The 13,037-nt window shown below is 37.7% G+C and overlaps 1 non-coding gene across 1 annotated transcript; it reads left to right on the top strand.

Annotated features, from left to right (window-relative positions):
• The first annotated feature begins 6,461 nt into the window (after positions 1-6,461).
• Positions 6,462-6,569, top strand: LOC112746528 (small nucleolar RNA R71). Its single transcript, XR_003174408.1, has one exon. It is a non-coding gene; the product is annotated as a small nucleolar RNA R71 (small nucleolar RNA).
• Positions 6,570-13,037: the final 6,468 nt, after the last annotated feature.

Raw genomic sequence — 13,037 nt, forward strand, 5'->3', positions numbered from 1 at the left:
CATGGTCCGAGTACACTACCACCTTAGTACCAAGTAAATAGGCTCGGAATTTATCTAGAGCAAAAACAATAGTCAAAAGCTCTTTTTCAGTGGTGGTGTAATTAGACTGAGCAGCGTCTAAGGTCTTAGAAGCATAAGCAATTACGAAAGGATCCTTACCTTCACACTGAGCCAGCGCCGCTCCTACTGCATGGTTGGAGGCATCACACATAATCTCAAAAGGCTGGCTCCAGTCTGGTCCTCTCACAATCGGAGCTTGAGTCAGGGCGATCTTCAGCTTATCAAATGCTTGCATGCAATCCTCACTGAACTTGAACTCAACATATTTTTGTAGCAGTCTGGATAAAGGCAATGCTACCTTACTGAAGTTCTTAATAAATCTTCTGTAAGATCCTGCATGGCCAAGGAACGAACAGACTTCCCTCACGGAGGAGGGGTAAGGTAAACTAGAAATGACATCTACCTTTGCTGGATCTACAGAAATACCAGTATTAGAAACAACATGTCCTAGTACAATCCCTTGTCTTACCATAAAATGACATTTTTCAAAATTCAATACAAGATTTGAACTAACACACCTATCTAATACTCTAGCCAAACTATCCAAGCAAAGGTTAAAGGAGTCACCATATACACTAAAATCATCCATAAAAACTTCCATACAGCTCTCAATAAGATCTGAAAAGATACTCATCATGCATCTTTGGAAAGTAGCCGGTGCATTACATAAGCCAAAAGACATTCTTTTATATGCATACGTTCCAAAGGGACATGTAAAAGTAGTCTTTTCCTGATCTTCAGGAGCTATATAAATTTGAAAATAGCCTGTATAACCATCTAAAAAGCAGTAATGGGATTTACGTGACAGGCGATCAAGCATCTGATCAATAAATGGCAAGGGGTAGTGATCCTTGCGAGTAGCTTGGTTGAGATGCCTATAATCAATGCAAACTCTCCATGAATTCTGCACTCTAGTTATCAGGAGCTCTCCATGCTCATTCCTTACTGTTGTGACTCCAAACTTCTTGGGCACCACTTGTACTGGATTGACCCATTCATTGTCTGAGATGGGGTAAATGATATCTGATTCAAGTAGCCTAGTCACTTCTTTCTTGACAACTTCTAAGATGATGGGATTCAATCTTCTTTGGGGTTGACGGACAGGTCTCGATCCCTCTTCTAAGAATATTCTGTGCTCACAAACTTGAGGGCTGGTGCCTACTATATCCGCCAAGCTCCATCCAATTGCTCTTTTATGTTTTCTCAGCATACTGAGCAGCTGCTCCTCCTGTTGGGAAGTGAGTTCCCCTGCAATGATAACTGGGAGCTTCTGATTATCCTCAAGGTAAGCATACTTGAGGTGGGGTGGAAGGATTTTTAATTCCAATTTCTGCTCATGGTTAGGCTCTAGATTATCTGGAACTAGTGATAATGGCAAAGTGTCCTCATTGTGTTCAGAGGGTATCCCCACACTTGGACCTTGCTCTATGTACTTTTTTTCTACTTCTTCTTGGTGAACTGCAGCTATAGTTTCATTAATGATGTCACACTGGAAGATAGAATGATCTTCCGGAGGGTGCTTTATAGCTTCATTCAAACTGAAACTTACAGCTCTACCATCTATCTCAAAGGAGTCAGTTCCTGAGAATGCATCCAGCTTGAACTTTGAAGTCTTCATGAATGGTCTTCCAAGAAGGATTGATGATGGTCTTCCTGAGTCATTAAGGGGCATTTCCAAGATATAGAAGTCAATGGGAAATGTGAGCCCCTTAATGCTCACCAGCACGTCTTCAGCAATTTCAACCACTGTAATAATGCTCATATCTACTAACACAAAACGAGCTGCCGACCTTTTTAAGGGAGGGAGCCTCAAAGCATCATATATAGACAATGGCATTATACTAACACACACTCCTAAATCACACATGCAGTCATAAAATATTACACCTCTAATGGTACAGTTAACCATGCATGGACCTGGGTCACTACATTTTTCAGGTATACCCCCCATTAAAGTAGATATAGAACTACCTAAAGAAATAGTTTCTAATTCATTAATTTTATTCTTATGTATGTATAAATCTTTCAGAAACTTTGCTTATTTAGGTATTTGTTGAATAACATAAAAAAGGGGAACAGTTACCTCAATCTTTTTGAAAATTTCTACGATTTTGGGATCAAGTTCCATTTGCTTCCTGGGTGATAAGAAATAAAAACACAAGGATAGTTAAAAAGGTTTTTCCTACTAGACCTCTAAGAAACCTGTTCTTAGCAACCTAGGTCACCGGAAGGGGCTCCCTACTAGACCTTCAAAGAACTTGTCCTTGACAACCTAGGTTAGAGGGACAAAAATTGAACCACTCAATCTTCTCCATGAAACAAGCAAAGCAAATCACTCACCTCACTTCTCACACAATAAAACGTGCTTAAACAGCAACTAAGGAAATTTTTATTCATCAAAGTTATCAAAATTGTCTCACCAGAAGGTGTTTAAATAGATCCCAAACAAACTAGCTAAAAGATAAGATAAGATAACTAATTTAAATCAGATTTAATCTTATTCGATTAGATCAGATTTGATTTTAAATTTTAAAATCCTAAAGATATAACTAATTTAAATCAGATTTGATCTTATTGGATTAGATCAGATTTGATTTAAATTTTAAAATCTTAAAAATACTACTAAGCAAATTATAACTAAATCAAATCTTCTAACAAACTCTAACAGAAAAATAAATTAAAATAAAAGCCTAATAAATTCGAAATAAATAATAAATTATGCCTCCCACTGAATTTGAAAAGCATTATTGGGCTTCTTGCTGTCCTGACTTAGCCTATTGGGCCTTATGAGTTGTTGCCCTTTCAGCACCACTGTTTTTGAGATGAACTCTTGGTCTTCTAGATGTCCAAGATCGGCATGGTATGATTCTTCTAGTATTCAGAACTTTGAATCCAACGAGATTACCATTCTGTCCCTTAACTCTAAGATGACAAAAATGCCCTCCTGACCACGTATCATTCTCTCCCTCTTCAAAAAGATTCGTCCTCAAATCTTGAATGAGATGCTCTTCGTCCTTCCAAGGAATCCAAACCCAATCTCAGGGTTTAAATACCATGGTTTGATGACTCTCCTCTACCCACTGAATTGTGGCTATGTCCTTTGCTAGTTCAATCTTTCCAACCATATGTTCACTATCTTGTCCAAGGTGTGCAATTTGTCTTCCTTTTTTTTCATCCATTTTAATGCCTCTATAATTGATCAGTGAATCTACAAAAGCTGGAAAAGTTGATATAAAAATACTAGGAATTTCATGGTTAGATGTATGAGAAACTAAGGACAATGTGGATTTCAATGAGACTAATGCACTCTTGTCTAAGCTAGAACTTTCTAGATCTCTCTCACAAGTGTGTTTATTGAACTCAGTTTCTTTTTCGCTCATTGACTCCTCTCGCTCACTATTCTCATTTTTTCTCTCAAAACTCTCGCTTTCAATCAAACATGGATTCTTTTCACTCAAACACTCAATCTCTTTCTCAATTTCTTTTCTCTCATATTTTTCAAATTGCTCACATCCCAATGACCCAGTTGAAAAATTCTGCACTGTTGAATCTTCCAAGGACACATCACCCTCTACAGCATACTCAACAAATTCTTCCATCTCTGGCTTTGAAGAAGAATGAAAGATAGGCGTAGGAAAATTCCTCTGGTTATGGCGATCTATCATTTGTTGTACTTGCTCCCAGTCAATGGCCAATTTGATCAAATTGTCCATGGTCGTGTAACGATAAAGTTGGACTTCATCTGCAAGTTCTTCACGTAATCCAAACAAAAATCGGTCCTTAAGAACCTCAGGACTCCTTTTAATATTAGCCATGTCCATCAAATATAGAAACTCCTTGTGGTACTCCATCACTGATTGTGAGCCTTGTTGTAACGTAAAAAATTTGCCAAAAAATGTATTGTGGTATGATGATGGCACAAACTGCCTCCTCATGATTTTCTTCATCTTCTCCCAGCTGCTAATTGGGCGCTTTCCGTACCGTCTTCTAGATCCTCCTAATTCAGTCCACCATATACGGGCAGCATTGGAAAAATTGGCTTGTACCAGTGGAACCTTCTTTTCTTCCGAAAGGATGCAATTTGCAAAAATCAATTCTACATTCCTTTTCCATCTGAAATACGCTTCAGGATTATCCCTCCCTTTGAATGCAGGGATTTGAAACTGAGAACTCTTTTTTGCATATGAGCTTCCTTCATCATCACTATCATAATACTCAATCATTTTTTTTATTATTTTTTTTCCAGACACTGACTTAAAGATAGAATAATTGCAAAAACAAAATTAAAAAAAAATATTTTTTTTTCATTTTTTTTGTTTGACTCTAATATGAATTTACAGAAAATTAAAAAGAAAAAAAAAAGACTAAACAAGACCCATGGAACGTGTAGATAAATAAGAATTTACCTACGACCTATAATTGATACCAGATGATAAGAAACAAAAACACAAGGATAGATAAAGGGGTTTTTCCTACTAGACCTCTAAGAAACCTGTTCTTAGCAACCTAGGTCACCGGAAGGGGCTCCCTACTAGACCTTCAAAGAACTTGTCCTTGACAACCTAGGTCAGAGGGACGAAAATTGAATCACTCAATCTTCTCCACGCAACAAGCGAAGCAAATCACTTACCTCACTTCTCACACAATAAAACGTGCTTAAAAAGCAACTAAGGAAATTTTTATTCATCAAAGTTATCAAAATTGTCTCACCAGAAGGTGTTTAAATAGACCCCAAACAAACTAGCTAAAAGATAAGATAAGATAACTAATTTAAATCAGATTTGATCTTATTGGATTAGATCAGATTTGATTTTAAATTTTAAAATCCTAAAGATATAACTAATTTAAATCAGATTTGATCTTATTGGATTAGATCAGATTTGATTTAAATTTTAAAATCCTAAAAATACTACTAAGCAAATTATAACGAAATCAAATCTTCTAACAAACTCTAACAGAAAAATAAATTAAAATAAAAGCCTAATAAATTCGAAATAAATAATAAATTATGCCTCCCACTGAATTTGAAAAGCATTATTGGGCTTCTTGCTGTCCTGACTTAGCCTATTGGGCCTTATGAGTTGTCACCCTTTCAGTACCATTATTTTTGAGACGAACTCTTGGTCTTCTAGATGTCCAAGATCGGCATGGTATGATTCTTCTAGTATTCAGATCTTTGAATCTGACGAGATTACCATTCTGTCCCGTAACTCTAAGATGACGAAAATGCCCTCCTGACCACGTATCACTGGGCTTCCGTGTAAGGTGTGGAAATAGGATAGGAATGGCGCCACTTACAGCTTCTGTGTCCTTTGGTGCTCCATTCCTTGGCTGAACTACTTCTTCTTCAACCATGTCTTGTACTTCCTCTTCCTCTTCAGCATCTTCCACTCCAACTAAGTCTTCAACTTGGGTGTGTTCTTATGGCTTGGATCCTCCTGATTCCTCTCTTGCAGTGTGGTTCTAGACCTCAAAGTGATGGCATTGATGCCACCTTTGGGATTAGGTAAGGGTTGAGAAGGAATTCCACTAGAGCTTGAAGGCTGATTGGTGAAAGTAGGTAATGAATTTATCCGGGAGACGAGAGCTTCTAAAGTGGCATTCAGACCATTTAGAGTAGAGTTCAGTGTAGTCTGCATGTCTTGTTGTCCTTGTGCAAGAGAACGAAGCATCTCGTCATTTGATGAGGAAGGAGGATAAGTGATCTGAGGGACTTGTTGTTGGTTGTGCTGGGGTCCTTGGGACTGCCTTAGGTGGGGTGCTCTGTAAGGCTGGTTCTGATTCTGCTGTCTATTGTTGTTGTTCCACCTCTAATTTCCATTGTTGTCTCTGCTCCTCTATTATAGTTGTCCCTCCAGCCATGGTTGGAATTATCTCTCCAAGCCATGGTTGGAGTTGTCTTGCCACCTTTGGTTATAGTTCCCACCGTGGTTGTAGTTGCCGCCTTGTTGATTCTATCCTTGATTCGAGTGGTCATAGAAGTTATGAGTAGCTGCCACAGTGTTGTCTTCTTGTTGGAGCTGCGGGCACTCATCAGTGTAGAGACTATAATCAGCACAAATTCTGCATACTCTTTGCGGGACCAACTGTTGGCTTTGTTGTGGTGGGGGAGGCTGAGATTGTTGTTGATTCAACTGCATCTGCTTCAGTAGGTTAGTCATCTCACATATACTCTGTGTAAGAGCAGAAGTCTCAATGCTAGAGGAAACCTCTGCAACAGCTTTTGAGTGGTTGTTCCTGTACCTGTGATTCCGAGTGGACTCAGCTAAGTCGCTGATCAGTTGCCATGCTTCATCTGTGGTCTTGTACTTCTTCAGAGAACCATTACTAGCACCATCCAATGTAGTTTTATCCCAAGGCTTCATGCCTAGAGTGAAGTAGTTGATCAATACCAACTTGTCAATCATATGATGGGGGCATGCGTCCAGAAGATTCTTGAAGCGCTCCCAGTACTCATAAAGAGTCTCTGATTCACCTTGAACAATACAAGAGATCTCTTTTCTCAGTCTATCTGTAACTTCGGCTGGAAAATATTTTTTCAGGAATTCTCTTCTGAGCGTATCCCAGTTGGTAACAGTTGTTTCAGGTTGGGAGTAGTTGAAGATCGAAACTCTCGCGCGATCTAGAATTTTCACAAGTATCAAAACCCAATAAAATTTATAATCGAAGTATTTAAACCTCGGGTCGTCTTCTCAAGGAATTGCAGGGAGGTATGATTTATTATTGGTTATGTAAAAAGATATGTTTTTGGGTTTTCTTAAAATAAGGAACAAGTAATTTAAATGACAGGAAAAATAAATTAATAATAATAAAATTCTCTTGGAAAGGTATAAGAAATTAAAGTCCTATCCTAGTTATCCTTATCAGATGTGATGAGAATTGGATTTTTCTCCCACTTTAATTAACCTCTAACTATGAAGGTAAGTTAAGTGGATGAATCAATTTGATTTCTCAGATCCTAGTCAATTCCAAAGAAAAGACTAGAGTTATTGGAATACAAGTCAATCAGCAAATTCCAATGTTCAAACAACAGCTGAGTTTGATAACTCAAGTGTTATCAATTACTTAACCAAAGCCAAAAGGAGAAATAAATCTACTTGAATAAAAATGCCTTCAGATGGGAAGCAGCATGCATAAATAAAAGAAAGAAATCTTAAATCTAAAATACCTCAAATTGCATTCAAACATAAATTCAAGTCCTAACATGGAAAGGTTCATAAGCCAAATTGAAAAGATAAATAATAATTAAAGTAATAGAATAAATAAAACTAGAAAGTAATTTAAAGGAACATTGAACCTGTGATTGAAGAAATAATCATAAACTGAAAGGAATCCTAATTCTAAAAATCTAAGAGAGAGGAGAGAACCTCTCTCTCTAAAAGCTACATCTAAAACAAAAAATTTATGTATTATGAGCCGTGTATATTGAATGGATGCATTTTCCCACTTTATAGCCTCTAATCTGTGTTTTCTGGGCCGAAAACTGGGTCAAAAACAGTCCAGAAATCGCTGGGGGCGAAATCTACCACGCTGGTTTTTTTATTATCGTTGTGGAGTACGCGTTCGCGTTGCCTAGCTCTACGGCCACTATGACAAATTATATATCAAATCGAAGCCCGGGACATTAGCTTTCCAACGCAACTAGAACCGCATCATTTGGATCTCTGTAGCTCAAGTTATGACCGTTTTAGTGCGAGAGGGTTAGGTTGGATAGCTTAGCAATTTCTTCAACTTCTTGTATTCCTTCCACTTTTGCATGCTTCCTTTCCATCCTCTAAGCCATTCCTGCCCTGTAATCTCCGAAATCACTTAACACACATATCACGGCATCGAATGGTAATAAGAGAGGATTAATATTAGCAAATATAAGGCCAAAGAAGCATGGTTTCAATCATAGCACAAAATTAGGAAGAAAAAAGTAAAACCATACAAATAGTATGAATAAGTGGGTAAAGAGTTGATAAAAACCACTCAATTGAGTACAAGATAAACCATGAAATAGTGGTTTATCAACATCTCCACACTTAAACATTAGCATGTCCTCGTGCTAAGCTCAAGAGAAGCTATAAGGGAGTGAAGAAGAATGGTAGAATGTATGAAATGCAACCTATCTATATGAATGCAACTACATGCTAAGATGTTTCTATCTACTTGGTTAAAAGTAAATAAGATCTTCAAGACAAACATAAATCAGATTTCACTAATTCAAATTATACAATAAAAGGCAAGTAAACTTATAAGAAGATAGCTCATGAAAGCAGGGAACATAGAATCAAGCATTGAACCCTTACTGGTAGTGTATATCACTCTAATCTCTCAAGTGTCTAGGGTTAATCTCTCTATTCTTCTCTAATCATGCTTTCTAAATTTTGTTCTTCATCTAACCAATCAAAAATATTTAATATACCAATGCAAACATCATGAGGTCTTTTCAAGGTTGTAATGGGGCTAAGGAAAGGGTAAGGATATATATATGGCTAACTGAGCTATAAATTGAATCTTTGACTAACCTAAGCTCTCGCCTAATATCATACACTCTATATAACTCTATAATCATGCCTAGCTACCCATAATTCCCACTTTCACATTCCATACTCATGTATTAACTTTTTCTCTTAACTTGTATCACATATGCATTGATTTTTCATTAACTTAACATTGGGATAATTTTGTCCCCTTATTTATTTACTTATTTATTGAGAAATTTGTTTTTAATTGGAAAAATAAACATAACTTATCAATGCACATGGACTTTTAATTTTTATAGTCTCACATGAGTAGGTATCCAAATTCCCATTATTTTATCGTGACACATCCCCTTATTAACCCTTTTTTCCCACAATTTTCCCATACTCAATGAACACACCATTCCTATCTTAAGCTAACCAAATATTCAATTGGGATATTTAATTGTTTTTCCGCTTAAGGCTAGTAATGCGGTAAAATATAGAACACATGGGATAAAAAGGTTCAAAGTTGCTGACAAAGGTAATTTAAAGGGTAGGCTTGTTTGGGGTAAGTGAGCTAAACAAATAATGGCCTCAATCATACGCATGCATATAACATATTAAATATTGGACATATAGGATGAAACAAAATAAGATTACAATCATAGAGAAGTAAACACACAAGAATAAAATATTTATGGTTAAATAATGTAACCATGTAATTAAGCTCAAATCTCACAGGTTGTATGTTCTTAGCTTTTCAAACTATGTTCCAAATATAACTTCAAACAATTTTAACACGAAATTTTTTATTTAAATTAGTGAAATTTTTCAAAAAATAGGGTCTTAGAAAAAATTAAATACTTTAACTAAGTAGTAACTAAATGCATAAAATCAAACAAACGTGCAATCAAACATGAAAATGCAACAATGAACTAACAAATAGCAATATATTGGTGTTGAGAAGAAAATAACTAACACATGGAGATCGGTATCGACCTCCCCACACTTAAAGATTGTACCGTCCTCAGTGCATGCTAAGATGTACAAGTGGACGGGTGGCTCCGCAGCTAGTGCTCTTTTTGTTCCTCTCCTTGCTGGTGGTTTGGGAGTAGCTTTCTCCTTGCCTTTCTTGGTGGCCATCCTGAAAAAGGAAAGAGGTAAGTACATGTAAAGCGAAGGGTTCGAGCAAGGGAGCGAATATTATGAGTGGTAATCAATGCACGGTAAGGAAGGATGTCGTTAACACATGGTCTAGACTACATGTGAAAAGTTCATCTTAGGTAATATAGTAGGTGCATGTGATGGAAATTAAATGCAAGATGTTTATTGGCATTCCGGCAAAGGCATGAGTAGCATAGATCAAGCATTCAATATCCAAGTTAGATTACCAAGTCATTCAAACTAGCAACCTGTTTGTATTGACAATTAAATTAAATTAATAAAATGTAAAAAGGGTTTTTTGAAAAACAGGCATTAAAGTAGTAGGATAACATAAAGGTAGTGCATGATGCCATACGGGCTTTTTCACAAACACATAGCATGCATGGTAAATATGTTGTTGAAAGTATTAAATTGAATATGCAAGCAACCCTTTAAGAAGTAATATTAATTGTCAAATAATTCCTTAATAATCCACAAGCAAAATATAGAAAGTAATGACCCAAATAAATGTCCAACACCAATTAAAGGAATAAAGAAAAAAAGAAAGAAAAAGAAAAAATATATACAAAGAAAGTAAAAGGAAAAGAAGAAGAAAGCATAAATAAAAATAAGAATAATAATAGAAAAGTAAAAGGGAAGGAGAAAAGAAAAGAACCTTGATAATGGATGTGAAAAAATAAGAGATGGGGGAAGTAAAAAGTGAAAAAGAGTCAAGAAAGAAGAAGGGGGAAGAAAGAAATAATAAAGGAAAAGAAAAATTAGGATTTGGGGAAGAAAAGATAAGATATTTTGGCTAATCTGGATATTCTGTGCGCCGAATGTGACGCGGATGCGTGGATGACGCGGTCACGTGATGTACGATAAATACAGGTGACGCGGACGCATGGGTCACGCGGTTGCGTGACCTGAAATGTGCGATTGGCGCGAGGGCAGCAACGTGTTCGCGCAACTCTCTTTCTCAAACTTATTTTGCCAAAATATTTGGGTGACGCGATCGCGTGGTTCACGCGATCGCGTGGATGGCTATTTCTGGAGAATGACGCGGTTGCGTGGGGGCACGCGTTCGCGTGGTAGGGCTTGTGCTTCTAGCATGGTTCCAGTCCCACTCCATCATAACTTACTGCCATACACCTCTTTACGTCGATTTTGCAGGGCCACGCGTTCGCGTGGATGACGCGGACGCGTGGGGAGGCTATTTTTCAAACGACGCAGACACGTGAATGACGCGGACGCGTGGGCATGTTTGTGCCTAAGGCACACCTCCAGCCACGCTTTCGCGTGACTCTCTGTCTAATTCTCTTTTCTTCAAAACGCACTGGTGACACGGACGCGTCAACAACGCTTACGCGTCGCGTGCGTATTTTTTTTATATTTTTTTATGCAATATGCAGATGCAATGATAGTGTGGATTCTATGAATAATTCCAGGTTCAATGAAAATAGAATAAAATAAAACTCAAAAACAAACAAAACGAAATAAAATCAAAATTAAAGAAAAGGAACGATCATACCATGGTGGGTTGTCTCCCACCTAGCACTTTTAGTTAAAGTCCTTAAGTTGGACATTTAGTGAGCTCCTTGTCATGGTGGCTTGTGCTTGAACTCGTCTTGAAACTTCCACCAATGCTTGGACTTCCAATAAGCTCTATCAATACCAAGTAAATTTCTCAAGCTTTGATGGAGTTCTTCACAAGCTTTGAGCTCCCAAATTTGATCCTCATGTATGCCTGGATCCCAAATCTTGTTTCTGCACCCGTCTTCAAGTTGATCATCATGATTCCATCCGGGTGGTAAGCAATCGAAATTCTCACTAAGGCATCCAAACAACTTCCTAGACCCATTCATTCGAGCTCTACACCAACCCTTGCATTTAGACTTTGAGCTTTCCACCATTTTGAACCTTGCATGACAACTCCTACCACTAACCATCTTCCTCTTACTCTTAACGCCACAGAGAGCTCTAAGCTAGCCATCTGTCTCAAGTAAACCATATTCAAGTGGAATGAGAAAGCTAAGGGATATGAATTTTACCCACTTGAATGTTATATTGGGTGATAATGGCCTTTGGGGAGAGGTCTCCAGCAACTTTGGCAAGGTGATTTTAAGCTCCACTCCCTTGTGCTCTTCTTGGACAACTTCCACCTCATTGTAAGCTTCTTCAATTTCAACCTCTTCCTCTTGGTAGCTTTCTTCCAATTCAATCACTTCTTCATGGCTTTCCAAGGGCATGGGAGGTTGTGCTTCTTCTTCTTTAATCTCCATCTCTTAATCAACCTCTTCAAAGTCTTTAGCCATGGTATGCCTTGGAGGTTGTACACCCTTTTTGGCATCAAATTCAAATGTCTTGGAAGGAGGTTCTATGACTGGACTTTCCCATGGAGGTTCCGCATCTCCTAAGTCTGCAACCACTTCTTTCTCTTTAGTAATTACTGCTTTGTCAAGTTGTTTTAGTATAAAATTGTACTCATCCTTGATGATTTCCTTTTCAAGTATTCCTTCATCTTCAAGTACAAAATCCAGCTCCTCCTTGTTGTCTTTCTTCACTAATTCTTCAACCACTCCTTCGACTTCAAGGGTCTCCACTACCTTCATCTGTAGGGCCTCCTCTAGCTTCTTATGAAGTCTAGATTCGCGAAGATAATTCCTTCTTTCTTGTTCCATATCAATAGCATAACTGGGATCATCTTGCTCTTGGATTGATGGATGTGGGTGCTCTTCCATGGAGGGTGGTGATGGGATGGAAAGATTATTATGTGGTTAAAAAGGAAGCGCACTGAAGCTTGAGGGTTGAATATTGAAGGTAGAGGGTTGGTCCATGCGGGATATAAGATTTTGGAGTGTAGAGGTGAGACCAATGATATTAGAGATGAGTGTGTTGTTATCCAATGGAGATGGTGAATACTGAGGTGGTGGTTCTGGGTATGGTTCATATGGTTCATATGGTTCATATGGTGGTTGGTTAGATGGATATTGGTTAGGGTCATATAGTGTTGTTCAGTAGTAGGGGGCTTGTGAGTATGGTGGTTCAAAGCTATGTGGAGGAAGGGGTTCATAGGTATTTTATGGTGGGTGTTGATTGTCACGAAGAGGTCCACCATAACCATTGTCGATAGTGCCTTGGAGGTGGTTGTCGCCAAGATGGTTGATCAAATCCTTGTGCCTCTTCCCATCTTTGATTGTCCCATCCATGACCCAAGCTTTCATTGTAATCTCCTCTTCCTGTAACATGATTGTAACCAAACTCATAGCCAAAGGGTGAGAATTCATAGTGGCTAATAAAAATTAAAAATAAAAGCAAATAAACAAGCAAAGAAAAATAAAGTAAAATAAAATAAATAAGAGAAAAGGTTTGAAAAATGTTTTTTTT

The sequence above is a fragment of the Arachis hypogaea genome, chromosome 14 (genome assembly GCF_003086295.3).
Source record: "Arachis hypogaea cultivar Tifrunner chromosome 14, arahy.Tifrunner.gnm2.J5K5, whole genome shotgun sequence".
NCBI lineage: Eukaryota > Viridiplantae > Streptophyta > Magnoliopsida > Fabales > Fabaceae > Arachis > Arachis hypogaea.